The sequence below is a fragment of the Camelus bactrianus genome, chromosome 15 (assembly GCF_048773025.1).
Source record: "Camelus bactrianus isolate YW-2024 breed Bactrian camel chromosome 15, ASM4877302v1, whole genome shotgun sequence".
Classification (NCBI taxonomy): Eukaryota; Metazoa; Chordata; class Mammalia; order Artiodactyla; family Camelidae; genus Camelus; species Camelus bactrianus.
In genome coordinates this window covers 60,845,231-60,872,436 of record NC_133553.1, presented here as the reverse complement: position 1 = coordinate 60,872,436, position 27,206 = coordinate 60,845,231, and the positions used below count along the sequence as shown (strand labels likewise).

At 42.9% G+C, this 27,206-nt stretch overlaps 1 long non-coding RNA gene across 1 annotated transcript in view; it reads right to left on the bottom strand.

Moving 5' to 3' along the window:
• Positions 1 to 27,206, bottom strand: part of LOC141573336 (uncharacterized) — a 388,243-nt gene that overhangs the window by 321,423 nt on the left and 39,614 nt on the right. The window lies entirely within an intron of this gene.

Genomic DNA, 27,206 nt, shown 5'->3' with positions numbered 1-27,206 from the left:
AAGACAGCCTTTCCTAGATGCAGGGCCCCAGACACGGGTTTTCCAGCAGGGGCAAGACTGTCAGAGGGACGGCGTTCAGCAGCATCCCTCTCCAGAGATCTGCGTCCTGCCAGAGGGTGCTGAGCTGGGCCCAGCATGGCCCCCCTTCCATGTTTCCATGCTGTTTACAGGAGCATTGCCCGGCAATGGCCCAGCTCTCAAGTTTCTACGTTCAGTTGGCTTCCCCTATTTTCCATTTTCTGAGCTTGGCTTTGAAAAAAAGTTGAGCAAATCTCCAAACCTCAGAAGGGAAACCCAGAAAACACTGCCAGGTTTCTCTAGCCCCTGCTTGAAATCATCAAACCCCCAGTGGATGCCCGAACTCAGCCAATGCTGGCTCAGCCGCCAGCCCCAGCCTCGCTAAAAAATTCATAAACCACAGAACAGCTGGGCCACAGTCTGCTTTCAGAGCAAAGTGTCCTCTACCAGGTTTTCATCTAGGCACTACTGAAGAACTAAGTATTTATTCCTGACAGAGACTTGAAAGGGGAAATCTTACTGGCTGTCTGCTCAGAGTCACATGAGGACAGATTTGATGGGAATCCCATGCATATTCCACCTAGATAAAAGATATTATTCATTCCTAAAACGTCTTCAGAGACTCCATTAATGGAGAAATTCCAAGTGACAGAAGTAACCCAAAAAATCCCCCTAATATCTACATACAACTGCATTAGGATGGATCAGGGAAAGGAATGCTTAATATTTAGGCCCTCCCTAAAATCAATTTCTTTCCTTTTCATCACAAAAGATAAGAACTGGCTGAGGGAAGTGACAGGGCAAGAGGTGCCCCCTGGAAAACATATGGGACCAGTTAAACACTCCTTTTCCCGAAGAGGAGAAATTTCATTAGGGGGTTGCCAGATTTTGACAATTTCTATGGAGACTTGTCCTCCCATGAATTTCCTCGGTAAATGGAAAAGATATCTTGTTATTGTGCCATCAATATTCTATGCATGGGTGAGATGCAGCTTAAATAGGCACTTAAAAAATTTTTTTTAACTTTATCCTTTCTCCAAAGACTATGTCTAAGGAAGACTATGGAGAAGCCAAACCCCTGAAATCTTGTCCCCAACCCAATGGGGAGCCCAAATTAAGATTCTCATATTCAAGGAAACTTTTTTTTCTGTTATGAGCCTTTTTTTAACAATAAAAGCAAATTTTCTTGTACTCAGACCTATTGCATCTCTCTGTTAACCAGCACATCTGTACATCTGTAATGCAGTGATAATTACTGCTCACAGTGGTGCTCTGTACATCCTTCACGATTCTTCATAGTCATAACAATGAGATAATGTTCTGTGTTTTTGTGATCTCAGTCTTCGGAAAAAAAATTATCTAACAATAATATACAATGTGGTCCTAAGTTAACTGACTTTCATTTCATTTTCCTTATATGCTAAATGATATACCCAACTCAACAAATACTGGATGGATGGATGGACGGATCGACAGACGGACAGATGGATGGACGGATGGGAGGAGGGGGGAGGGAGAGAGGGAGGGAGTTTTCTACAATCTAGAAATACATTTCCCGCCATAGATAAACTGGTTCAGGGGAAAGCTCGTTAATTCATAGAGCAGAGGTTCCATTCCCCATTTTCTTATTTCTAGTAACCCACATAAATTCACTGTTTATTTTCACAATCTACAGAACAGCCCTAATAGAAATAAAAGATGAAGCGAGCAGGGCATAGGATTTAAATTAGACCCAGCCCCAGAGCGAATGCCATAGATAACGCTTTGCATTTGTATCGAACTTTCGTGTCTGATTCAAAACAGCTTCACAAACACTCCTCTGGACCTCGCCACAATCCTGTGAGACAGCTCTGGCAGGTGTATCATTGCCACGTTCAGATGAGGCAGCAGAGGCCGACAGAGGTTAAATGCCTCATCAAGTCACATGGCTGGTTTGACGGAAGCAGAATTAGACACAAGAACCCTTTCAGCCCAGTAGCCTTCTCCATCCTGAAGACGTTCTCGTGTTAATTAGAGAATACGCCCTCTGGCCAGGAATGAAAACAGTGGTTGAGCATCGGCTGAGAAGTCTACAGAATCCAAGGTACACAGAAAGTCGACCAATTTTCCAGAATTAGGATAACATCATGTCCTCGCTGATTCTTCCCCAAGCACTGTTCTCGCTCTTCCCCTTCTGCTTCCCTCTTCCTTGGTCTTTCATCACCTTCCCAAATTCTTCTATGAGGTGTTCCCAGTTACTCCGATCCAGTCACTTCTTCCTCCTCCAAGCTCTTACAGTTTGTACCTCTCCTGGCACTTGTCACGTGTACCTTTGTCCCATCGCTCACCTAGTCATCTTGAATTTTACTCTACACCTTGAATTGTCATTTCTTTAACTGTAAGGATGCCCACAAACAGACTGCACTGCCTATCAGCACAGGGAGAATGTGGAGAGAACACCTATTGTCTCCAGCACACAACTGATCATTCCACCTTGACTAGCACCGAAGCCCCCTTGTCCTGGTAACAGCATTGTTGAGAATCACCCCTCTCCTTTCTCAGTCCCCATGGCTCGGGAGTAGCCAAACCTTTGTCCTGCCCCAGGGATGGATACACAATCCAACCAACCTACGAGGCTCAATTCTGAGATCTGAGGGCAGTGGAAAGAAGCTCGGTTTCTGCCGAGACCGCCAACAGCGAAGATGACGTAAGACTGGATGTGCTGGGAGCCCCACAGGGAGCCTGAGTCTGAACTCGGCATGGAGGAGGAGAACCAAAGAATGAGCAATTCCAGGTCCTGATGAGAACATCTGAGATCCAGCTAGACCTAACCCCTGGACTTCTGGGAGGACAAGAACTATGCGCTTTCTTTGTTTCGTTTAAGTCAGTTGGAATTGGGTTCAGACAGGGTCCCCTCACTTCTTTACGGGAGATTGTTTGGAGGCCAATTTGATTATGAAAGAGACTATGGAGTTTTCTGAGAGCTGAGTATGCACAGCAATCTTGTTTATTACAGATCAATAAAAATGGGAAGATTTTTAAGACGCTTTTATTTACACATTACAAAAGACTGAGAAACATTCCACTGTCCACAGCAAAGGATATTATATAAAAGTATATCAATACATTCATCATAAAAATCATTATTATTTTTCATCAATTCTTAGATGTATATTATTCTCATATTGTAGCAACCCTGAAAGCAGAACGTGTCATATAATCAATGGGCTTATATAACCCACCGGCTTGAAATGAAGTTGAATTCTTCCAGAGACGACTGGCATTTGTTTCTGCCAATCAGAGCTATCTGAGCCTACTGGGGATTATTTTCTCTGCCTTAGTGTTTGGACAATATCACCAGCACTCCTCAGACCTGTGTGACCACCAACTTGTGTCTCAAATTCTTGAACCGGTTCAGGTTTTCTTCTCTCTGCAGAGGCCCAAACCTGGGACGTGCAGGCTTCCTTGCTGGCCCTCACAGGGAATTTTCCTTTACTCTCTCTCTGAGTGAGTAGCTCTTTGGTATCCTGCCTTTATGTAGGGGTCTCTTATTAAACTTCTTATCTTGGATATTTTGTCTTTATGCAAGTTGTACATAAAATAATGGTGCTTGTTACAACAGGTGGTATCTTGAATTTCATGAATTATAGTTTTATTATTAATACTAAACTTGACTTGGGAAAGCAATGGTGATTACGAAGTCCCTTGAATTCCCCTCCTGATGCTTTCAAGGGATGTCTTTCTCTCACTGGGAATCACAATCAGGACTAATAGAGACCAGGTTGTGAGTATCTTCCTAAATCTCACTGAGTCTAGAATAAAGCCAGGAACATAGTAATTGCTCAATAAATAAACATTTAGTTTCTGAACTAATGAAATTAATGACTGATTAAGATTTTATAAACCTAAATGCAACTGATGAGGCAGAAAAAAGTGTACCAGGGCAGCTCTTGGGCTGAATGCCTTCTAAACATGAGCTCAAGATGTGGTCCTATAAATAAAGGGATCTCCTTTCAGAAGAGCCCAATTAAATGTCCCTCCACATTATGTCACACCACTGCGAGCACCAGTACTCACATGTCTGGAGGCACTAGATGTTGCAATTAAGATGGTTTTCTGCCATTTCATGTGAACTTCACTGGATACTTGAGTAGTCTTCTAAGTACCCACTTTGGTAACAGCGGTTTAAGTACCAAATGAGATTTCTTTTCATTCAGTTGAGCTTCCAGAAATGCCACAAAATTACTCTCCAGCATTACAGAAAATGATTCCTGAGAAGGCTGAACAAGATGTAACCTTTCACCCTCTAACTTTATTACCACTGGGGTGAAACCTTTGTTAAATCCAGATTTATAACCCTTCTCGATTCATACTGCCAATGGTTCTGCGAGCACGGAGCCTGCATTTGTTGCCAGAGAGAAAACATTTGCTCAGTGAATTCTCTTGGTCTTTATCTCCTTTCTCTTGAGGATTGTTAGAAAATACAGCATTGACTCCCGCTCTCTTTCTTTCTCTCTCTTTCCCCTCAGAGCCTCTTGCCGTATAACAAGATTGTTAAAGACAAATTGCTAACCATCCCTCTTACACACACACCTCATTAAACTGGTTGCACAATTTTCTTTCATTCTTTCTCCAGGGTTGCTGTAGGAATATAGCCATTTATAATAACCGCCACTGTTGAGTGTAACTGCTGGGTTCAGGTGAGAGTATGTATACATTCTTTGTTTTGCAAAAGGCTTTCTTTCAGGTACAAGTAATTTAGTTCTGTTTCCTTAGATGAATGACTGGCATATTAGAAGACCTCGGGTCACCTGGGGTTCAGGTTGGTGTTTAATGAGTTCTGTTGAAATTCTGAGAACTACATGAGAGACTTCTGAATGGGCACCTTATAGGTGACTTGTCATCGTCCTCCTCATCTTCAGCATTATTGAAAAGCTAACGTACAAAGACATGCGCAGGCTTCCCTTCATCACCTAAGCTCACCCAACTGAGAATCCAAAAGGAGAGCACATATGTCAGGCAGGACACATGCCCATGAGTCAGGAGGTCTCGAGAGAGACTCACCTCTGCTGCCCTCCTGTTTTATGACCTTTGAGCCTCAGTTTCCCCATGTATGAAATGAAAATTAAAATACCCTCCAATCTACCTAACAGGGATTCTAAGATCATTCCAAATAATTGATGCGGAAGTGCTTTGAAAGTATAAAGCAGCAAACATGTGGAAAGTATTACTATGGACATATTAATGGGCTCTCACACAATCAGGCCGACAGCACTTTCTACGTGACGGGGTTTACTCAGGGATCAGATACAAAACGAACAGGAAGGGAAGAAAGCCAGTAGCAACGTGCTTGCTGAACTCTTGGAGGCTCCAGAACCGATTTTTGAACATCGCAGCCCATAACGCTCGGTGCCCTCTATAGAACCTAGTAAAAATATCAAGTCATCAGCTAAGCTGCTTATCAGGATGGTCATGGAACCAAAAACAGTAACTGCCATTTATGAGAGGGAATAATCTCAAAACCCAAGGTTGGTAAATGCAGGCACCTGATGAACACTGCAGGAACAAAACAAGGAGGGAAGCAAAGCTCTCGGCTCGGCCCAGTAACCAGGGCCCTTGACCTTCCCTGGCGCTGCCCACTTGCACTGCAGCCCTGCATTCACCCTCTCAGCTCTGCCCTGTGCCTGAGCCAGGGTCTCCATGTCTGACAGCAATTTGGGAGCCCTGCCCGACTAGTTGGTGAGGCTGGAGTCAGCCTTGCTGCCCTGGATTCTCAGACAACAATACATTCACCCAACAGCAACCCTCCCCAAATCTCATCACAATTATCTTCCATGTGATTGTTGCTGAAGCCATACACTGGGCTAACCCAACCAAGACCAAGTTGGCTACATTCTCTGGACACTCCTATTAAGGCCACTCTAGAGCTTGTTAGTCCCCCTGGCAAAGCCCACCTTTTCCATGCCCACTGCCCTCATCCTCCTCAACTCACCAGTAAGATGGCCTTGGCCCACTGCCACCACAGTCTAGGCTTAGAAGAGCCCATGGCCACTCTTCTTGGACAATGTAATTTTGTAAGCAACTGTCTAAGTGTGGAGAACCACCGCTCTTAGAGTCAGAAAGCCCAAGCTCAATTCTCAAACCCCAATTTATAAACTGGTGGGAATCTGGGTGAGTGCCTCTCCAAACTTCATTCTCTTCTCTTGAAAAAGTGGAGTCATAGAACCTTTCAACACAGTTATCCTCAGGTTGAGTGAACATTGTGTACTACAAGATGCTTTAAAACTTAAGGGTTTTTTTTTTTCATTTGTCCAGACATAAAATATGCAGAAGCTACATTATTGGAATCTAGGCTCTCGATAAAAGATTTGTTAAATGACTGCATGAATGTATAAAACCTATATTTTACATTCTTAAAATAAAAGCTGTATCTTAGATTAAAATATACATTAATCTCAAAAGAGAGCTCTAGATATCGAAGATCCTACAAAAGCCTTAAATTTTTTTTAAATAAAAACCTTCTTACACACTATGGTAACTGTCTCTTCCTCTAAAGCCCAAGTGTCAAGCCCAGCCCTATTGCTGGCCACTGCCACTTTGTCATCTATTTTCATGGCAATTACCTCTTAACTGGTCTCCCTGGCTCTGGTTGAGGCAGGGGAGGGCAGGGGAGGCCACCAGGGTTGCAATAGACCAGAGTAACAGATAGGTGGGAGCCAGCCGAAATGTGGTCAGAAGAGGAATGCCATGTCGTGAGGCTAACATCAGTCTGGGCGAGGAGATAACCAGGAACACCAGCGCGGAGGGAGCAGTCAGAGCAGGAGGGGACGTAACTGTCCACACGGAGAACAAGGGGCTGGGTGGACGTGGGGGGCTGAGGCGGAACATGGAGTTCCGGTGTCCTACACCCTAGGCATGAGCCGCTGTCACAGCGGCCTCAGTTGGATGCTTCTGCAGCCCTTCACTCCACCTCTCCCCAGGGCGAAAACATCTGCCTTTCACAGTGGGTCAGCAAGCAGCCCTCTGACTTCACTTGTTTTCTGATCTTCGGTTTATTAATTTTTTGTTTATACCTTATTAATGAAAATCTTATGATTATTTTTTGTATTTTCAAGTGCCTGAGAATGATGCTTCAATTATAGAAAGCCCTTAATAAATATGTATTAATTGCTCAATTGAAACTGTTGGCTTTATACTTACTCTAAAGGCTTCCTTCTGTCAGTCCTCAGAAAGCTAATTCTAAGGCAAGACCCCTCACTGTAGAACCAGGGGAGGTCTTTCATCAAAGCAAAGTGTCCTAAAGCAAACTTTCAAAAAGGAGGGACACCTATAGTGGTAATGAGCATACTTTAGAGTCAGATCATCAGAATTCGAATCCTGGTGGCCCCGCTTACCAAGTGTGTGACTTCAGGGTATTAAGTAACCTCTCTATGCCTAAACCCCACCCACAGAGCTGCTATGATGCCTAAATTAACTAACCCACAAAAACCTCTTAGGTTCTTACCTACATGTAATAAGCACTTAATAAAAAGTAACTAGCAATCGCTTTGGGCAGCACATATACTAAAGAAAGAAGAAGAAGAAAACTATTACTAAAGTAGATGTCAAAAATACATTTGGGGAAGGTGTAGCTCAGTGGTAGAGGGCATGCTTAGCATGCAGGAGGTCCTGGATTCGATCCCCAGTACTGTTACATAAATAAATAAATATAAACTTAATTGCCTCCCCCACCAAAAGAAAAATTACATTTGATGAGTGTGAGTTTATATCTTCTATTGGACTAATACTATGAGCTGAGAGGACCTATAAAGTGTGAATAACGTGTATCTTTGGATGCCTAAATTAACTCAAAATATTTTTCCTGCATAAGGACTGATGTTCTATAATTTCGTGGGGGTCATTAAACATATTTTGGTTGACTCTTCTGGATTTGAATTTATGTTTTACAGTCTTGGAAATCTTTTAAAGAAACTGAAGTCCTTTGGTTGAACAAAAAAAGCTAGAGAGAAAAAGAGAAAAGGAGGAGAAACAGTCTGCACTCATACTATCCTCCAATTATTCTCATTCCTCAAAATGGGGTTTGATTATTTTTAATAGAGAAAATGTTGCCATAGACCAACTCAAAATTGATTTATTAAAATTGACAGATTATCCAATCCTTTACCATAAAAGGATGCACCCACACTCTCTGCATGCTTTTCTCCAAGAAACCTGGGGTTGCAAATGCCTTCCTAGAATGCTATCAATTTAAATGACTGAAAAAAACAACACATAATAAGTGACAGATTTTTCAAATCAGATAAAGATGGGAACCAGATTATCTGTCTGGGGGTGATAGATTGCAGCAATAATAAATTCACTTGAAGACACTGGATCAATTTTTAATCAAGCCAAGAATTATTATTGCAGAAAGATAAAATGACCCATGAGAAGATGCCTTAATTTTCCACCAATCAAATTATAGCCTTTCTAAATAAGATGTAATGAGATCCATGGAATATCCAGGTTACACATCCCACCTAATTACCCATGTTCCCTGTCATGTAGTGATATACTAGTGGTAAACTGACCTCTGAATTTGCCCAGATGAAAAGGTAATTAGTTTTTCCACCAAGCTGTAGTGAAAATAACAGCGGTGACACATGTCATCTCCTTCCACCAAGTCACAGTCTCTGAGGTGTTTGTTCTTAAAATATACAGGATATGACCTACTGGGTAATAAACTACACAGTCATTAAGTGAAGCTTGTGTCTGACAGAAAAACAGTCACCATCTCTAAATTGAGAAAAAAGGGCCTGGAGGTAAAGCAAATCAGTCTACACTTGACATTAAACTTTATCAGCAGGGAACAATGCCCCCTCCCCCAGGAACAACCAATCAGGAAATGGAACTTATAATTACTGACGATTGTGAAGACCCTGTAGAGAGACCCGTATGCTCTGTCTGCCTGACTTGTTCCCAGCTCTCCTTTCAGGATTTGGGATCTCTCCCAACTCAGGTTCCTTTCCTCATTCAAAGGCTGCTGCTAAGAAAGAGCATCAGCATAAATCTAGGCATTCCCCCGAACTAACCCCGAGTGGCTTCCCTCCATTGTCACTCATTCCACAAACACCCCTTCTTTCCCCTTCCTCTCTCCAATTCTCAAAACAGACAACCCCGCTTGCCTGGATCAACCTTCTTCATCAAGTCCACTTGTTCTTCATCCCTATCTTTGGACACAAAACTGAGCTCTTCCAGCATCAGAATTTCCTATATTTATTGGAAATTCATTCAATTTATCATTATTTCAATCCCCTCTTAATCTCCTACTAATGCTTATAATGTGCCTATAAAGAGACAATTAGTAAATTAGTGATCCAGGGTCATGTTTAGGTTTCCAATGTTAATGATTATCAGTTGTTGATTTGAAATTAAGTCTCTTGAATTTATCCCTGTCATTAAACCCTTTCAAGTAGTTTACATTTCGCAAAGAGTATGAGAATTGCAAAGATCTTGCATTTTCAAACAGTGCAAGGCCAAGCCAGTTTCTCATCTGATAGCTCTCAGAAAGACAGACTCTTTTAAGTTAATGAACAGTAATCCTTCATGATGAGACTTACCTCTGGAACTCAATGGAACGCATTTACTACTAGATTTTTTTCCCAATTGATGATGTTTGTACAGTTTGTCTTTTTAATCATTGCATATACATTTAACCCTTTTTCATAACGTATGATCGTTCAAATCATCAGTCAAGGCATATTCACAGTAAGAGCAAAATAATGATAAAAAAAATGCCAATTATTCTAATGTACCACCAGATAGTATTTCATTCAATTGCAGATCTCAACAACGATAATCCCAAAATTTATTTAATAATAACTAACAAATATTAGTTGTTTTGTTATTTTTATTATTTAGTATATTATACATGTTGATATCTGAATGTTTATATGCCCCTGTAAGTGTTGAAGCCCTCACCTCCAGTGTGATGGTATTTGGAAGTGGGACCTTTGGGACGTAACTAGGTTTAGAGGCGGTCATGAGGGTAGAGCACCCATGATGAAATCAGTGCCTTATAAGAGGAAGAGACACAGAGCCTCCTCTTTCTACCACATGAGAAAACAGCAAGATGGCGACTATCTGCAAGCCAGGAAGAGGGTCTTCACCAAGAATTGAATCTGGGACACTTTGACCTTGGACATCTCAGATTCCAGAACTGTGAGAAATAAATGTCTGCTGGTTAAGCCACCCAAAGTGTGGTGGCTAGGCTAAGACAATATATAAATATATAATAACTGTTATAGTATATATTATATTAAGATTAATTTATAATAATATATAATACATAAAATAATATCAACTGACACTCTTTCAGGCATTCTGTAAACAGTTTTACACTGACTGTATCAACCCCCCAGCTCAAGAGATAACTCCTTCATTCTAGTTTTACAGATGGAAAAAAATCAAGGCTTGAAGAGGGTAGCAAACTTGCACAAGGCACCCACAAGGGGTGAAACCCAGGACATCTGTCTCCATGCTTACCCACTAAAATACAACGTAAACTTTCTCAGAAATTGGTCAAGTTCACTCTCATTTACTCTTTTACCAGGATTATAATTCCTGGGCAACGGTCAATGCTATGATGTCCCATGAGTGATTTTTCCCCATTTTTATGATGTCTTGGCTTTGGGTGGTACAGTCTCCTCTGAGCACTCTGTCTTAGAAATAATTGGCTCAAGCACAAAGACACTTATCCTCAATTTAATGAATTTCAGTAATTCATCGTTTTGCTACCCCAATTTATTAATAACAATTACAACAAAATTGGCATGCTGTATAAATTCTTACATATTCTCTTTACTTTAAAATACTGTCCCTGGTAGTCTTAAAGGGTGATGTGTTAAGATTTATGGCTTATTATAAGTAACATAGCTATAGCAAATTGACCATAAAAGCCAACTATTCTTAAGTAATTAAAAATGCCCATTGTAGTAAATGGAATATTTGCTTGAATATGTCTTTGGAATAGTAATATTTCAAATATCCCTTTGCATTTGGTCAAACCAATGCTTACATATTAGCTGAATATATGCTGCTCTCTCTATAGTAGGTTTTTATGGATGAAATCAGATCATTATTTAAACACAAATAATTATCCATAGATTTATAATACTCGTCTATATTAAATGTCTGAACACTAGCAAGTAGCTCATGGATTCAACAGTAAATACATCCACAAATCTGTATCAATGAAAACCACTGCATTACAAATCCACTGATTCTCACAGTCTAAATAAGTTAATGTACAAAGACAGTATTGTCACTGTAATGCGTTGATATGACCAAAAAGATTTGGTGTCAGCCAACAGATTTTCTATATATCACTTTCATCGACTTGCTTCCTATTATTACACAGTATTGAAAACAACCCCTTACAGGGTGACCAACTGTCCCAGTTTACCTGCAACTATCCTAGTTTTAGCACTGAAAGTTCTGTACCCTGGGAAACTCCACAGTCTCAGGCTCTCCCTAAACCTTCCCAGAGCTAATCCATTCTGACACCATGAAGCCTGCTCTTAAAACGTGTTGAAAGCATCACTGATACACACTGTAAACTGCTTTTTCCAAAACTGTATGATTCCCAATATGCACAGCTCTTAAGAAATTGCTTCCAGCACACAGAAAGACCAACACAATGGGACCTACTAGTCAAGACTCAGAGTGCTAAATTCCTTGCACCCGAAAACTAAGACAGGCTGGTAGCAGTGAAAGAATTCAAATTTGTTCAGAAATACTCTTCCCTCTCTCTTGCTTAAGAAAGCCCAATGAATGAAGGTTTTAGCCTCTCAACAAGAAAGTAAAAACCAGATATTAAAATTTGGGGTAAGAAAGGATAATTCACTTAGTTTTAAATAAGTGAATTTCAGGTGCCTTTGGGACAGTCAAACAGATATATCCAGTAGATATTCAGATATAAGTACCTGGGACTGAGATAAGAAACTGAGTTGCAAAGACAGGCTGAGGAGGCATTGGGTTATAAGTGGAAGTTGAAACGAGATGAAGTAGAGTGGACAAGAGGACTTGGGGAGAATGAGTGAGAAAAGAGGAGGCAGATGACGAATATCTTGCCTGATCCCTTGAATCATATTGATTCTTAAAATGCCAGCTCTAGATTCCACTCATCTGACATTCTATGTCTTCATCTTGCTGAATTTGAACTGGCCGGTTATTCTTTTGCTCGATGGACTGTTCTGAACTATTCCTGGGAGCCCAGTTGTCCTGAACTCCTCAAGGCATCTTCTCTGTAAGTAACCCTGAGGTTTGGCCTAGGAGCCCTGTGTGAGCAATTCATTTTCTTTCTTTCTTTCTCTCTCTTGCTTTCTTTCTTTTGCACAAATATTTACTGAGCACTAATCATGTGCCAGGCACTGCTCCAGAACTAGAAGCAATGAACCAAAAAAGCAGAGTATTACTATAGCATATACTCAAAGGCTATATTTAAGAGAAATGAGCTAAAGTTATTTTTACTAATTTTTAAAATTTTGCTTTGTTAAGAAAATAGCGGTAGAGCTTTGAAGTCTCTTTGAACTTGACTTTCTAAATAGAATCAAAAGAGCACCATGTAGTTACTGAAGGTATAAATGTTCTTTCTAAGTCACTAAGCACTAAAGCATTGGATAAACATGGGATATATTATTAGAGGGAGACACAGTACCATTTACAGTGAGCTCAAGGCTCAGAACTACACTGACACAGCACTCAGCCCTCACCTCTCCAACGTAAACACCCACCATTCAGCACTCCATAGAACAAACCTGTATCACCCTTTATAATATCTATTCTCCTTCCAGTGGTTGGAAACATTCTGTCTAGTGGCAATAAGTGTGCTCCCATGGGCTATTGTGTCCAGGCCACTGGGATGCCTTCCGAAATGCCTCTACTTACAAATGGCAAGTTTCAGTGAGATCGTAGAAAGCACACAGTTGGCTCTTTTTGAGGAAACTGCGCCTTTTAAATCATATATTAAAATATCCTCCTAACTTCCAAAAGGCAAGAAAAAGTATTCTTAATTAAATGTGTAATGTTTATTATAGTTAGAGTATTAGTTTTAGGTCAAATTTATGATGCACTAGATTTGTACTTTTTATATTATTATAAGGACTTTATAGTTCATTGAGATTTCTTATATAATCAATGCGTATAGTATATTTGAGCCCATTTATATGACAGAGCATAATTTTATTCTTTAGAATTATTACAGAGGTTTATAGCTGTCACATCTTTGCTTTTATGACATATTTTTGTCACATCTATGGTTTATTTAATGGCAAGTCCTTGGTCAGGAATGCAATGCCCAATTATGACATTGTTCTTATGGGAAAATGTGACTGCTTTATGATAGAGTTTCCGGGAATGGATTGTGCTCAAAGGCAGAGACTAATTGTGCTTTGAAAGGAACAACTCTTAAGAGAGAGTGAGGGTGTGTGTGCTGTCATGTATAAGACTCCTTCTCTAACCAAGACACATCACTAGGCACTCCCTTCCACCACTTGGGCTTGGAAAAACACACCAGCTCTTTTGGCATATTTCCTATCTATCATTCATACATGTTTAGTGACGGAGAGGAAAAGGCTGTATGTGATTATCCACACATCCATCACACACCTCAAGAATAAAAGCCATCTGGCCTCTCAGATACCAATTCCCCATTACAGGTGGCAGGAAATTTCAGTCACTTCAAGCAGTGCCTGGCTTCTGACAACTTTAGTGGGCTACTTCCTCTGAGATGCACTTAGGGAAGACCAACAATACAGTGGCACAGAACCCACGTGAAAAAAATCCCCAAATCCAAAGTTCAGATCAAGGACTTCAGTGTGAAAACCTGAAAAAAGGTTTCTTAGCTTCAACACGTATGTTCAATTCTTCTAAAAGGATTCCCTATTTGGTAACGCCTAGAAAGTTGCATAAATAGTCATTTTTGAAATAAAAAGTTCCCTTCTCATTCACTTTTTAAAAAGTAAGTTTCTTAAATATGGCAAATGAATGAATGAAGAATTCCAGATGTCTGGGAAGGTTGGGATACCCAACAGGACAGAAGATGTGGAAAATTTCTGATCTGCCTCCAACTAGCCGAAGCATTTGAAACATCAGAGTAAGATTAGGCCACGAGGCTATGTAAGCTCATATGTAGCTCGTCCTTCTACATGCAGAGCTTAAGCAGTTTCAGTTTAGTGGCAGTTTTTGACTGCTCAAGCCACTTGCCTGGCTGTGGTCACAGCAAGAGTTCACACCAAGGAATGTGGCAGGAGTAAGTGGAGGGGAAAGAACCCTGTCACACTAGGGTAACGGCCGCCGTAGTGGCAAGACAGTCAGGCTGGCGAAGAACACGATCTGAAAGCTGGGGAGTCACATCAGGGAGAATGGCAGGTGCCCAGTCAGTGTGTCAGTTAGGATTCAGCTGCAGCCAACAGAAACCACTCTGAGCAGTCACAGCATAAGGTGATTCATTGCTAGACATTAGGTGGCTTAAAACACCTATGCAGAGCTCGCAGGAATACATCCCAGGGCCCAGCCACAGTGGGGAAAGCCATCGCAGCAAGCTGGCGAATGTGGAACTCAGCAGTCTCCGGCCTGAGGTGCAGCAGCAAAGTGGACACTTCATGCCCTGCTTCTTACTCCATTCCACTCAGCTCTGAAAGCTAGCCCTGCACACAGGCAGAGCCAGTATAGCACCCAGAGACTGAGCTCTAGGGAAGTCTTCTCAAGCAGTTTTTCATTTTCCAGCATCTACAGCACAGGGAGTTGGAATAGATGTTAAGGTCACAGATGGAAAGGTTGGAGTTTACACTGAGGAATTAAATCAGCGATGGATGGAGCAGGGGTGTGTTGGCAACTTGATAGGATGCAAGAAAGAAGAAAAGCTGGTCCTATCCAAAAAAGTAGACTAGGACAGGGGAACAAATTCAAGAATGGGAACGACCACATTCTTTACAGTCAACAGCTTTAATTTCTCCCTAGGAGGAAAAAATTTACTTGCGGGATCTGCAGTCAAATGTTTCTTGTTTGTTTGTTTGTTTACCTATCTATCTAAACAGGCATCTAAGGTCTTCCGGGTAAGGTCCTTAAAGGAGCCAAGGCTGTAGGAGAGACTGGATGAAAAGAGGGTGGTCTTCCCTGAGATCTTGGCCTTAAACTTGCTAATTGCAAATCATGTCATCTTCTTTAGCCCTTCACAACCTTCCCTCCCTCTGGGACAACCTCTAGGACACTCAGGATGCAGCCAGGGCTTGGCATGTAGCAGAAGTTCTGCCACAAGGGAGATGAGCACACAGTCACTTGTTCATCCAGTGAAGCAGTCAGCTTCCTCTGCTCACTACAAGGTCAACCACAGTTGCCACTGCCTTGGACTTCTCCCAGCATCATTTCACCTGCTGGACACTGAAAGGAGGTTGCCAGCCCCCAAATTGCACATGTTAGAGCCCAGGGCTTCCTTGTGTGTGCACATGCTTGGTCATTATGGACCAATGTCTTCAATGACCACTTTTAATAAAACCTCACCAAACAGGGGGGAGGGAAATAGCTGGGGGGTGGTTACAGCTCAGTGGTAGAGTACATGCTTAGCATGCACCAGGTCCTGGGTTCAATCCCCACGTACCTCCATTTGAAAAAATAAGGAAAAATTACTCATCAATCTGAGTCTGGGGAGCAGACCTCTGACACCAGGGCACCCCAATGTTTCTGAGGCCAGCTCTACTCTTGAATTCCAGGGATCTGCCCAAGTTAACAATGATAAAACAATGTCATTGTTAATTAAGGTATCTTAATTTGCTCCTCACTACAACCTATGGATATAGGCTGGAAAAATATAAGGATTTCCATTTAAAGATGAGGAAACTGGGATTTAGTATAGATGAGGAATCTGCCCAAGGTACGCAATGCCAGCCCCAAGCCAGACACCAGGCCCACCAGTTACAGATCCAGGGGTGACCCTCATACTCCAAACTGCCCAGAGCTTCCGCTGTTTATAGGCAGATCTGAGGAGCAAAGAGGGTGAGGGCGACTCCGAGGCCCACCCCAGAGCTGAGGCAGGTCCTCAGGAACCAGGAAATATTGACGTGCTTCATTACATTCTTAAGGCACACCAACCTTTTCTGGGCCACACTGGGGCAAAATAATTTCACATAATTCTAAAAACAAATACAGAATTGAATTGGAAGGAATGGGATAAAGAAAGGCAGGAGGAGGAATGGGGAAAGGTCTAATGCCAATTTCTAACTTTTTCAGTGTCCACACCCTACTCAAGTCTGACCAGCTTTTAAGTGCTTCTTCCACAGCCCTTTAAAAAGTGCCAGATACACATATCTTTCCATTTAACCCTAATAGTGCTTTCAGAATTTCCCCCACAGCCCCTTAAGGTACCTGACAATACCTTAGTCAAGGCAGACATGATGGGAACGATGGAAATAGGAAACCCATTTGTCCTCAAACTGACTATCGTCACTTAATGTTTGTACTTCCAAGGAAAGGAGAAACACACAAAATGGAAAAAAAAAAAAGTAGAAACATACAATTTTGACCTTTAAAAAACAAGCTTCTGTAAGGAAAGAAATGACTTGCTTTTTTATCCCATATTGGCTTAATATTTAAAACTGGTAACATCTGCTAAGGGCATACTTTGTGTCAGGCACTACAGCTAAGCCCACGACATACATTTCACTTCACAACACCCTGGGAAATAAGTATTATTCCCATTTTACAGATGAGGAAAAGAAGGAGCAATAAGATTAAATAAGTGCTTCTTGAATTTAGTGTGCCAACACATGACATGAGGATCTTGTTAAAATGCAAATTGATTCAGGAGGTCCTGAGACAAAGACCCAGGACTTGGGAATGGTGGTCTCCAGGTTCAAAGTCATTAGGTCCACTCCTACTCCCAATGCACTGGTTCCCAAAGTGTGACCCAGAACCAGCAGCCCCTGGAAATGTGTTAGAAATGCAAAATCTCGAGCCTCACCCCAGAGAGACTGACTCTGGGGGTGGGGTCCAGTGATCTGTGTCTTAACAAGCCCTCTAGGGTACTCTAATGACACTCACATCCGAAGCCACCAAACATGGTGCCACACCTTGGTTTCTCCATTTCGGGAAGTCTTTCCTACCACTCTGCTTTCCGGTCTTGCAATGTCTTTGAGGTTTTGACATATTACAATCCCTCTGTGTTAATTACTATCACACAAAAGGTAGTTTCTTCAGGGAAGGCTGAAAACACATTACCTGTCATGACTAAGACTACACTGCTTTCATCTTCCCCATACCAGAGAAGAACGGCAAAACCACTCACTCAGCCCATAAGATGGCAGGCAAAGGAGGAACTCAGCTGGCTTTCCAAATCAAATTGTTTACATGCTCCAGGGTTATAAAGTATAACTGAGCTGCTGCGGGCGTGTGCTTTATACCTAGGAAATGATCATTCTCCTAGGCCTAAGCACAGAACAGATTTCAGTGAAGGGATGGAAATGTTTCCCCGGAAAATTCCCCAGCACAGCAACAGCAATGATGCGATCATTTATTTTTCACATTCAGAAGCGCAGAATTTCAGTGCTTCCCCAAAGCAGGCCTCTGCGGGTCCCAGAAATAAAAAATATATATAACCCTAAAATGGAGACTAAATGCAGCTCAAAAAAAATGGAAGAAGAGAGGAGCAGAGTAACATTTTTCTACTTACCGAGCCAAAAATAATACTAACCCATTCTGTTCAATTTAAGTCTAGTTAAGGTTTGCTTTGGTCCTTACTCTATCTGACCCAATCCATTCGTCCTCACTAAAGCGCCCACCTCAGACTCGCTCTGGCCAGAGTCCAGTCAAGATATTTCATAAGTTAAAAGTGTGATAGGCTCTTGATGACAGCACATATTTTCCCCCATCTGCACTAAATTCAAACCATTCTTCACAGCCCTATTAGACACGAGCAGAGTCACTTGTAGCCAGTAGGTGTCCTTTGATTGTATTTTTAGAATAGCCTATGAATAAAATAGAGTTGGATTACCCAAAGAAAGCTGGTAACCAAATATGACAGTCTGAAATAACCAGGAGAATTCTAACATTTTATCTGGAGAGTAGTCTCCCCCCAATGCCGTTGGAAGTTATGGGTTATATTCAGATTCCTGATTTCAGATAACCCAAGAGAGTTGCCGTAGGTGTCAAAAGCTACTAGAAAGCAACACAAAGGTACAGTGGCGCTCACAGTGAAGGAGCAAGCATGTGTGTGCGTGACTGTGCATGTACAAAGACAGACAGACACACACACACACACACACACAAAAGACCAGGAGAGGAGGCTTCAGTGTAAGGAAAACTTTGTGTAAGTCTCCTGCCATGCAATCCTCTTTCCCTAAATTCCAGCCTTTTCTCTAAAGCCCATACTTCCTCCACTGTTATCTTTAGATATTTAATTAATTTGCACCCAGGTCCCCAGAACTCATTCCATAACTTGCATCTGAGCCTGGCCCCAGAGAATCAAATACACATTCACACTCTCAGAAGCTGGAGATCTTACCATATTTAACAAGAAGCAACTCTGACAGTAATTGGAGTTTCGTATCAAGGTAAATAAATGGTAAGATCATAAGAACATACTCCAGTGGCCCTGTGCATCCTGGAAATGCTAACATCAGAGAGCAAATTTAACATAAGGCCTCGGTGGAGATGAATTTTCTATAAACAAACAATGTGAAGAAAGCCTCACTTTTGTCATGTGTTATTCCCATTGAAGAAAAGATGAATATTCTATTTCATATGTTTGTTACCAGAAGCTGCCGCTTCATTTATTTAATAGGAAGATTTTCACTTCCTCACCAGGCGGACCAAGTTATCATCATATGTTGGTCAGCAGTGGACGAGCAATCTTACCCAGCAGTGCCTTTTATGCAAATTGTTAAATGTACTGTGATGCTAATGCGTCAAGTGAGTCGGTTTAAAGGTAGCTCATCTTTTTCTTTTACCCACATGGAATGAAGCAGCTTCTTCCAGGACTAGGACACTTTCTCTAAGACGGACTTTTCAATTTCAGCACTATCAATGTGTGGGGTTAAATAATATTTGCTGTAGGAGCTGTGGCAGGCAGAGTAATGGTCTCACAAAGATGTTCACATCCTCGTCCCTGTAAATCATTATGTGACACGGCAAATGAGAATGAAAGTCTACAGATAAAATTAAGCCTGCTGATCAGTCGACCTTAAAATGGGGACATTACCTTGGATTATCTGTGTGGGTCCAATGTAACCACGGGAGCCCTTAAAAGTGAAAGAGGGAACCAAAATATCTGGTCCAGAGAGATGTGATGATGGAAGAGGCATGAGAGATTTAAACTCAAAAGAGGCTTGACTGGCTATTGCTGACTTTGAATCCAGGGGAGGGGGCCACAGCCAAAAGATGCAGACAATATCTAGAAGCTGGGAAAGGCAAAGGAGTGATTTCCCCCTAGAGCATCCAGGGAGGAACGGAGCCCTGCTGCCACCGTGATGTGAGCCCTGGGAGCCACACGGAAGACCTCGGACCTACGGAGCTGTAAGATAAAAAACTTGTGCTGTGGTAATAATAGAGTTAGCCATTAAATTTGTTAACATGTTATGGCAGCCCTTGTATTAAAAATAATAATAATAATACAGAGGTAGTCTTGTGCATTGCAGGATGTTTAGCCGCATCTGTGGCTTCCACCTGCTACCTGCCAGTGAGGCCCTCCCCCAAGTTATGACAATCAAAAATGTCTCTAGACATTGCCAAATACCTCCCAGGGGTCAAAATCATCCCTGCCCTGGCACTGCCAGATCGATTTATTTCTAGAATAACACTGTCTTCTCACTATTGGGGCATAAATACATATTCAGCCTCTAACTTTGGGTCCAAGTCGTTTCAATATCCCAGTGTAAGGAAAAAAAAGCTATTTTTTTAAATTTTAAAATAAAATAAAAAGTATCCCATGACTCATGATTGCACTAGGAATAAAAAAAAAGCAACCCCACTCTATAGGAAGCAAATGAGAAGGTGTGAAAGATACAGGTCAATGCCAGACCCATGTAGGGAGTTAGCCCGTTACCAATAATGATTTAAAAAAAAAAAGCAACAGTGATGAAAATAACCATGGGCCTTATAGCTACTGCTGCATTTACTCTTCAGAACCATCAGTATCCCCACTGTGAGCCACAACTTGGGCGTGCTGGGACACTGCTGCTGTCGTCTGTGAGTGACCACGGCTGACACTTCAGCAGTGGAAATGCTGTGAACTTTCATTCAGGGACAGATATAGAGAGCAGAGGTTCTTCTGAGGAAGGACGTCTAGCCCAGTGCCTGTGTGTACCGGGTGTTCTAGAAATGTTTGGAGGGTTGACTGGCAAGCCATGAGGCCCCCAGAAAAAAAGCACCAGAAAGCCGCACTCTGTCTCAGTCTGTTCAAATCCTAAGACCCTCCCCATTTCACTGGCTGTTCACAGCCACTGCCGATGGAAACAAACACACACAGATCTTAGGGAAAATTTTAAATAATTAAGTATTCAAACTCATGGTGATTCCTTAAATAAAGCCAGGGCCATTTTCTACCTCTCCCACCAGAAACCTACAGTTCTTGATTACTGTTTTCTCTGAATGCAACACCAGCAACTTTTAAATGCTCTGTGTCATGGGGAAGTGCAAGCAGGACGTCTGGAGGAAGTCTCTATCCCCATCTGTTCCCTCACACTGAACAGCCCATAACTTCCTAGGCTACCTATTCCTTTGGTTTTCCGTTATCACTCTCTCAATGTTGAACAAGTGATTTAGTGAAGACTTAGTCTGGAACTTGGATGCAATCCCACTTGCTCTGGGAGCTTCCTAGAAGACAGAGCAGCCGTCAGCATTGCTAGGCACCACCCTCTTGCATGGCCAAGCAGCCGTGCTCATGTTAGGACCAGTTCTGTTCTGGGTTCTCTTAGTACATGATCCATCTCCCTGGAGCCACCTCATTAAAGCGTTAGCCACTAGACAAATTACAAATTCTGAGTCTGGCTAATGTTGCCTTGTAGAAATGGCTGTTAAGATCCTATGTGTCTTGTATTTGTGGGAGATTCAGAAAGGGACTGCACAGGTGCACTGGGGGAGGCAGGGAGACAAAGCAACTTCAAGGGCCGCCAGCAACCCTTCCCACAATGGACAATAACTCTGTCACATCCGCGTTATCCATGAAGTCCCGTTCTGCTAACATGGATTTTTCTTCTTTTCCAGCTCTGCAATATCTGGCTCACTTAACTATCATATTAAACGTAAGAAATCAATGCTAGACCCTTTGCCTTTACAGAGTCCGATGTCAGGAATATTTCTTGCTGCTTTACCTGAATTTCTCTTTCATCTGCTTTTTAATTTTTTTTTTAATCTTACTCCAGGCGATAATCAGCCTCAGGGTAAGGAGACAGAAATGCAAGATTGCATCAGAAAACACCATTTGGATTATATTTTATTGATGTCATGCTAACAGCACCCCCCAAGATAGACAGTAGTTATTTAAATTGGTCGTATGATGAAGCTGTTTATCACCTTACACTGAGCTAGAGATGCAGGGCAAAAATTCTAACATCCAGTCAGTGATTAGGGAGAATAAACTGCAACGTGTCACACCTGAACAACACCACCTACACTGCTCCTGGGATGACAGGCCCCACCAGACACCCCTTTCAGTGGCTGGGAAGCCAGTCTGCCACATCGTCTCAGTGCTGTTTCAGCGAGACCAGGAGTGACTGGTCAGCAGGAGTTCTGCTTCGGGCATCAAAATGGCAGGAAGGAAATGCAGGGGAGGTGGAGCATAAAACCACGCTAAGCCCATCGTCAAATTGGGCTGTTAGGTAGTTCCCACCATGGGATCTTTTCAAGCCGGGCTAACTAGCCCCTGAGTGGATCCCACAGAGGTCCTTGCTGTAGTTCATCTGGGGTAGAGAGAAGAGACGAGAAAAAGAAAGAGCCTGAGGCAAGTTTTCTGTCCCCATTTTAAAGGAAGAAATCCAAACCAATGCCAAGGACAGAGTGTTTATTATTTTCATTCCCTAAAAATGTCTGGTCAGTTCTTCAGGGGAAATTTATTCAACAAACATTTATTTAGTACTTCCCACGTGAAAATAAAGGCTCTGGCAAAAAATAAATAAATAAATAAAACTTAAAAATGTGTAATATGTAAGGCATAAGTCCTTTTTTGATGTAGGTAGATGTTTACATAAGTAACTACAATACAGTTCGGAATTAACCGCTTGCTACATGCAGGTAAGGTACAACCAAATGCTCCCATGCCACCCATCATGATGGAAGGATCAGGGAAGGCTGCACATTATTTGAGCTGAGCCTTTTAGTCTGACAGTGGCTGTAACAGATGGAGAGGACATGGGAGGGCACTCCAAGCTGGGAGTGCAGCCGAGAGCAAAGGCTCAGCTGCATGGGTGTGCGAAGCACATCTGGGAAGCAGGCAGTGCTCCCTGCAGACTGGAAGCAAAAAGCTGAAGTGGAAAATGAAGCCCCCTGATGTATATTTCAAACAACTAGCTTAAACTGTGCCCGCACATAGTGGTGGGTGTGGCCAACACACCCAAAAGTGACCCCCAATGAGTCACACCCTTGTAGAGTCCTCTCTCCTCAAGTTTGGATGGAAACTGTCACTTGCTTCTAACCAACAGAATATGTCACAAGGGACAGGATGCAACTCCCTTGATTAGGTCACAGGGTGTTACTCCCATGATCATGTGCTTCTAACTATAAGACTGTATCTTAGCAGACAGGAGAGAGAGGCTCCCTTGCTGGCTTTGAAGAAGTAAACTGCCTTATGAGATGGTCATATAATCAGCAGTCTGTAGCAGCTGAACAGTACCTCCAGCCAACAGCCAGCAAGAAAAAGGGAGGATGACTTTCACCAAGAGAGGGAGCATGCAAGTAGATCTTTCCCCAGTCAAGCCCGGAGCAGACCACAGCCCCAGCTGATACCTGTATTACCCGTATTATAGCCTAGGAAGCCTTGAGAATCTAGATAAGCCTTGCCTGGAATCCTGGCCGATGGAAACTGTGAAGTACGTGGGCATCTTTTTTAAAGCCACCATGTTTGTGGTAGTTTGTGATCCAGCCAAGAAAACTAATACACGAGTTAAATAAATACTGAAAAGGACTGGCATTCAAGACCAGAGCAGGGGAGCCCTTGAATATTGTACTAGAGAACTGAATCCCTTTGGAAGAGCAATCATTCGTATTTGCCCGATGCCCTGTTCTGTTTTTGACAATTACAGACATCTGATTAAATGAACTAACACATGTAGAGTGCGCAGCACGGTGCCTGGAATGTAATGAATGCCATGAGTGTTAACCATTATCATCGCTGCTATTATCGTTATTATTTCTTGATATAAGGAAATTTCCTCAAGAGAAATAAGGTGCTGTTCAAGACAAAAGCTCACGTAAGGAACACTATTCCCCTTAGGTCTTAAGCTTCAGGACCTTTGAGAATCTGAACATACTAACCACCACTGGGGAAACTGCACATACTCACACATAGACGACATTCTGCCTAGAACCAATGTTCTAAAAGTACGTGGAGCATGTGGCGCTCCAAGGCAAGTGTGTGAGTCTCCTGAAGGCCCCAGAAAATGGTACCGGTAGGACCTCTGACTCTACCCCCAGCTCAGACACACAGACTTTGCTACTGTCTTCTTTGGCCAGTGCCAGTTTAAAGTGCCACTCAGAACTGCCCCGGAGGGGTGTTGTTCCCAAGGTGGAGAGCATTCTCACCTCCAGCTCTTTTGAGTGGTGGGCGATACCCCATACCTTCAGATCGCTTAGTGAGAAGACCCTCAGCACACTCGCACTCCGAAGCCAGCCACAGAAAGTTCTCCCAGGGCTTCCCACACACCTTATGCGCAGTACACAGAATCCCGGGAAGCGGCATCGGCGTCCCCCTGGCTCCACCCTTCTCACAAAGCATTGCTGTCTCTCGACTCTCGACTCTCGATGTGGGCGGCGCATGAGAAACGAAGGGATTGGCCCAATCTCATGAGCGTCCACCATCCACAGCACAGACAGCTGTGGTCAAATTGCCCACCCTACCCTGAACTGTTCCATATAACAAGTCCAGACATAAATGCAGGCTTCAGAGACTGACTGATTCAGTTTCTCTGCTTTAAAATAACAACTGTGTTTTCTTAGGTTTGCGAGGCATTCCAAAATTAAGTTGATATTTTAGCTTCCTGCCTGGGAAAAAATTTTTAAATGGACATGGAAATGTAATGAACAATATGTGGACCAATGAACAAAACATAATGTGCGTGGAATTGGTGAAAAGTGAATCTCATGCTTACATCAACACATTCCACTGAGTTGTTCTGAAATACATATTTGTGTGTGTGTGTGTGTGTGTGTGTGTGTGCGCGCGCGTGCATGCATGTGTATAGATTACATTCACATAGTGGGTTGATATTAATAATCAAATTTGCACATCATTTTTAATTAAATCCACATCTTTCCTGTCCCCCCAGCTGTTGGCCCGGTGTTTATGTGGAATACATCTGGCAGCCCTCAGCATTCTTCACAGTCACCCGTCCTCTCAGTCCCCAGATACACCTGCTTTCTGCAGCTGGCCCCCCAACAGGTGCAACGGAAAGCCTGGTTGATGGGCATTATAAACACCCCTGCTGCTGAGCATCTGGGAGGTAACAAAGGGCCCAATTCCAACTTCAATGTTCCTTCCTCCAGCAGAAGTGAAAAACACCCTGTGTGATCTCAACACGCTGGAGTCCCCATCAGTCACTTTCCCACTCCAAGAAGAAACACTTCAGGTCAACAGGGCGTTAACAGCTGTGCCACCTTCTGGGTTATTAACGAAGATCCCCACAGGGAGCTCAGCCTTGGTCATTCTTGGTTTGTCTGAGCCTCCCAGCCCGCAGCCAGTGGCCTGGATGCTCTATCTCCATTTGTCCTAATGAGCGAGGCACGGATTTCCTCATGGTCCTCCAGTTTGTAACCATTAACCACCTGGTTTTGATTGGGGAGCCCACAGACCAGTGCTTCCCACAGTACTTCCAAATGAAAAACACGTGGCAGCAACACATACTGTGAGAATTACCATTCTGCAATTCCTTGTTGATAGAGCAGTAGGTATTTCAAAGCAAGAAAAATTCAGAATAATGTGCAGGGTCTTTTTGTTTTGTTCTGTTGTGTGTTGGTTCTTATTATCCCAAACCCTGAAGTTTGGAAAGGGGTTCAGATTATTTTTCCTGTGGTGATCTGAAAAATACCTCGTCCTATACTGAAAGCATCCATGCAATTAGGCCAGATATAAATACAGGCTCTAAAACTGTGCTCCGTGGCACCCAGGTTAATGGACTAATGCAATAAAGCAATACGTTACAATAAGGAATTTCAATACAATTAAAACCATAAAGCTAATGATGATCTGTTTCAAATGAAGCTCTAGATGAAAATAAAGCACTAAAAGTCACTTGTTCATTAAACAGTTTTGGTTCCACTTGCAGAAGTTCACAGAGGGTATTAGTCATCTTAAGTGTAAGATGCACTGGAAATAAAATACATAAAAATCGCCTCCATCCTGCTATTTATTTTGACACTCTTGCCTCCATGCTGACGGACTACTCCCCACATGCCTGTAAGGCACAGTTCAACGACCACTCCATTTGAATCTTCTCATAGCTTTTTTATGCACATTTCAAGCTAGTCTGTACAGCCCAGGAATTAAGCTGGTCACCTGAGACACAGGTAAGACTGGGCCAGGATCCCAGACTACCATTAGCTGCAGTGATGCCTTCCACTTGCTTGGAAGAGTTACTGCATCACACTGAGATCCGCAGAGGACCCTACTTATCCCCAGGTAGTTCCTGCTGCCCTGGGGGAATCTAGTCCTTGCAGGAAATGACTATTCTGTTTCAGCTTCTTGATTCTTTATTGTGTAGCTAAAGACCCTCCTGGCCTTCTCCTGGCTTTCTTCCTCTCAAAACTTCTAATATTGCTGAAAACAGGAGACAGACTCTGGGCATGACTATACTATCCAACAAAACACATGAGGGTGTTGTCCAAAAAGCAGGAGCTAGAACTAGCTCCCGGATCTGTGTGCTGTATGTCTAAAGGCAGTGCTCCCAGGGTGGAGGAAAATGGTGCCCTGCACTCTCAGTGCCTGCTGCTTGTGCGGTGTGTGCCAGAGGACGGGTCTCTGGGCATTAAAGGCCAAAAGAGACAACCACATCCAATTGGAACTTTCAGCAGAACACATCCACTGGCAGGTGAAAGCTCTCTGTGTGGTTTTCCTTACATGAAATGGTTCATAACTCCTGCCTCTTGTAGATATTATCCACCTAAAACCTTAATGCTTTGGCAAGCAAGTTGTGGCGGGTGGAAAATGCTGCTTGTCTCTTTTCCTTGGTGTGTTGTGATTCTAAGACTAAGACAAAGAAGCCACCAGAATCTGATTCATCCACCTTGCTAGCGCGGTTGAGGGTAAGAAGTCTAGAATGCAAGAACGGCTTCCACGCTACCTCAGTCTCCCAGGTCTACCCCTGTGCCGGGTATCCTCCCCTGTGACTCCAGCTGCCTTTTCCACCCTTCCCCACTCACCTCTGTGCACCAAGAGGCTGACGTATGTGGGCTACCACAGGGGTTCCCTGGCTCTCTGGCTTTTAGCTGATTTGGGCCCACGGGAAACACCAGGAGGAGGTGGAGAATGAAAGTCAAGGAGTTCCTGCCACTCCTTCCTGCAGGCGACCTCAGGTTGGCTATGTTCCTCTGCTGGGCCTCAGCTCCCATCAGCCAGCCCTCTCCACGAGCTGCCATTCCGTCCTTCCATACTGCTCCCCTGTTGCCCCTCAGACCCCCGGGTGGAAACCACTCCACACTGCGACTTCCCCAGAGGACTGCACTCCCTCCAGTTGGCTGGCTCCCTGTAACTATACTTTCACCTTTGTGACCCACTTTGTAAACTCCTAGTTTGAAGTCATTTATTTCTTGCCAGGATCCTGACTGCCACGATCAAATTCATACCTAAAAACAAATGGCTAACCCAGTACAACCTAGATTTGGAGAACCTAAAAATTTTCTTATCTAACAGTAAGTAGTATAGAAGCAGAATGTTAGAGGACAGACATGCAAGCCATAGGAGCCACGGCCCACTTCCTCACCCCTTTAACAAGACCTGCTGGCTTCACGTGCCAGGCCCTGATCTCAGAGGA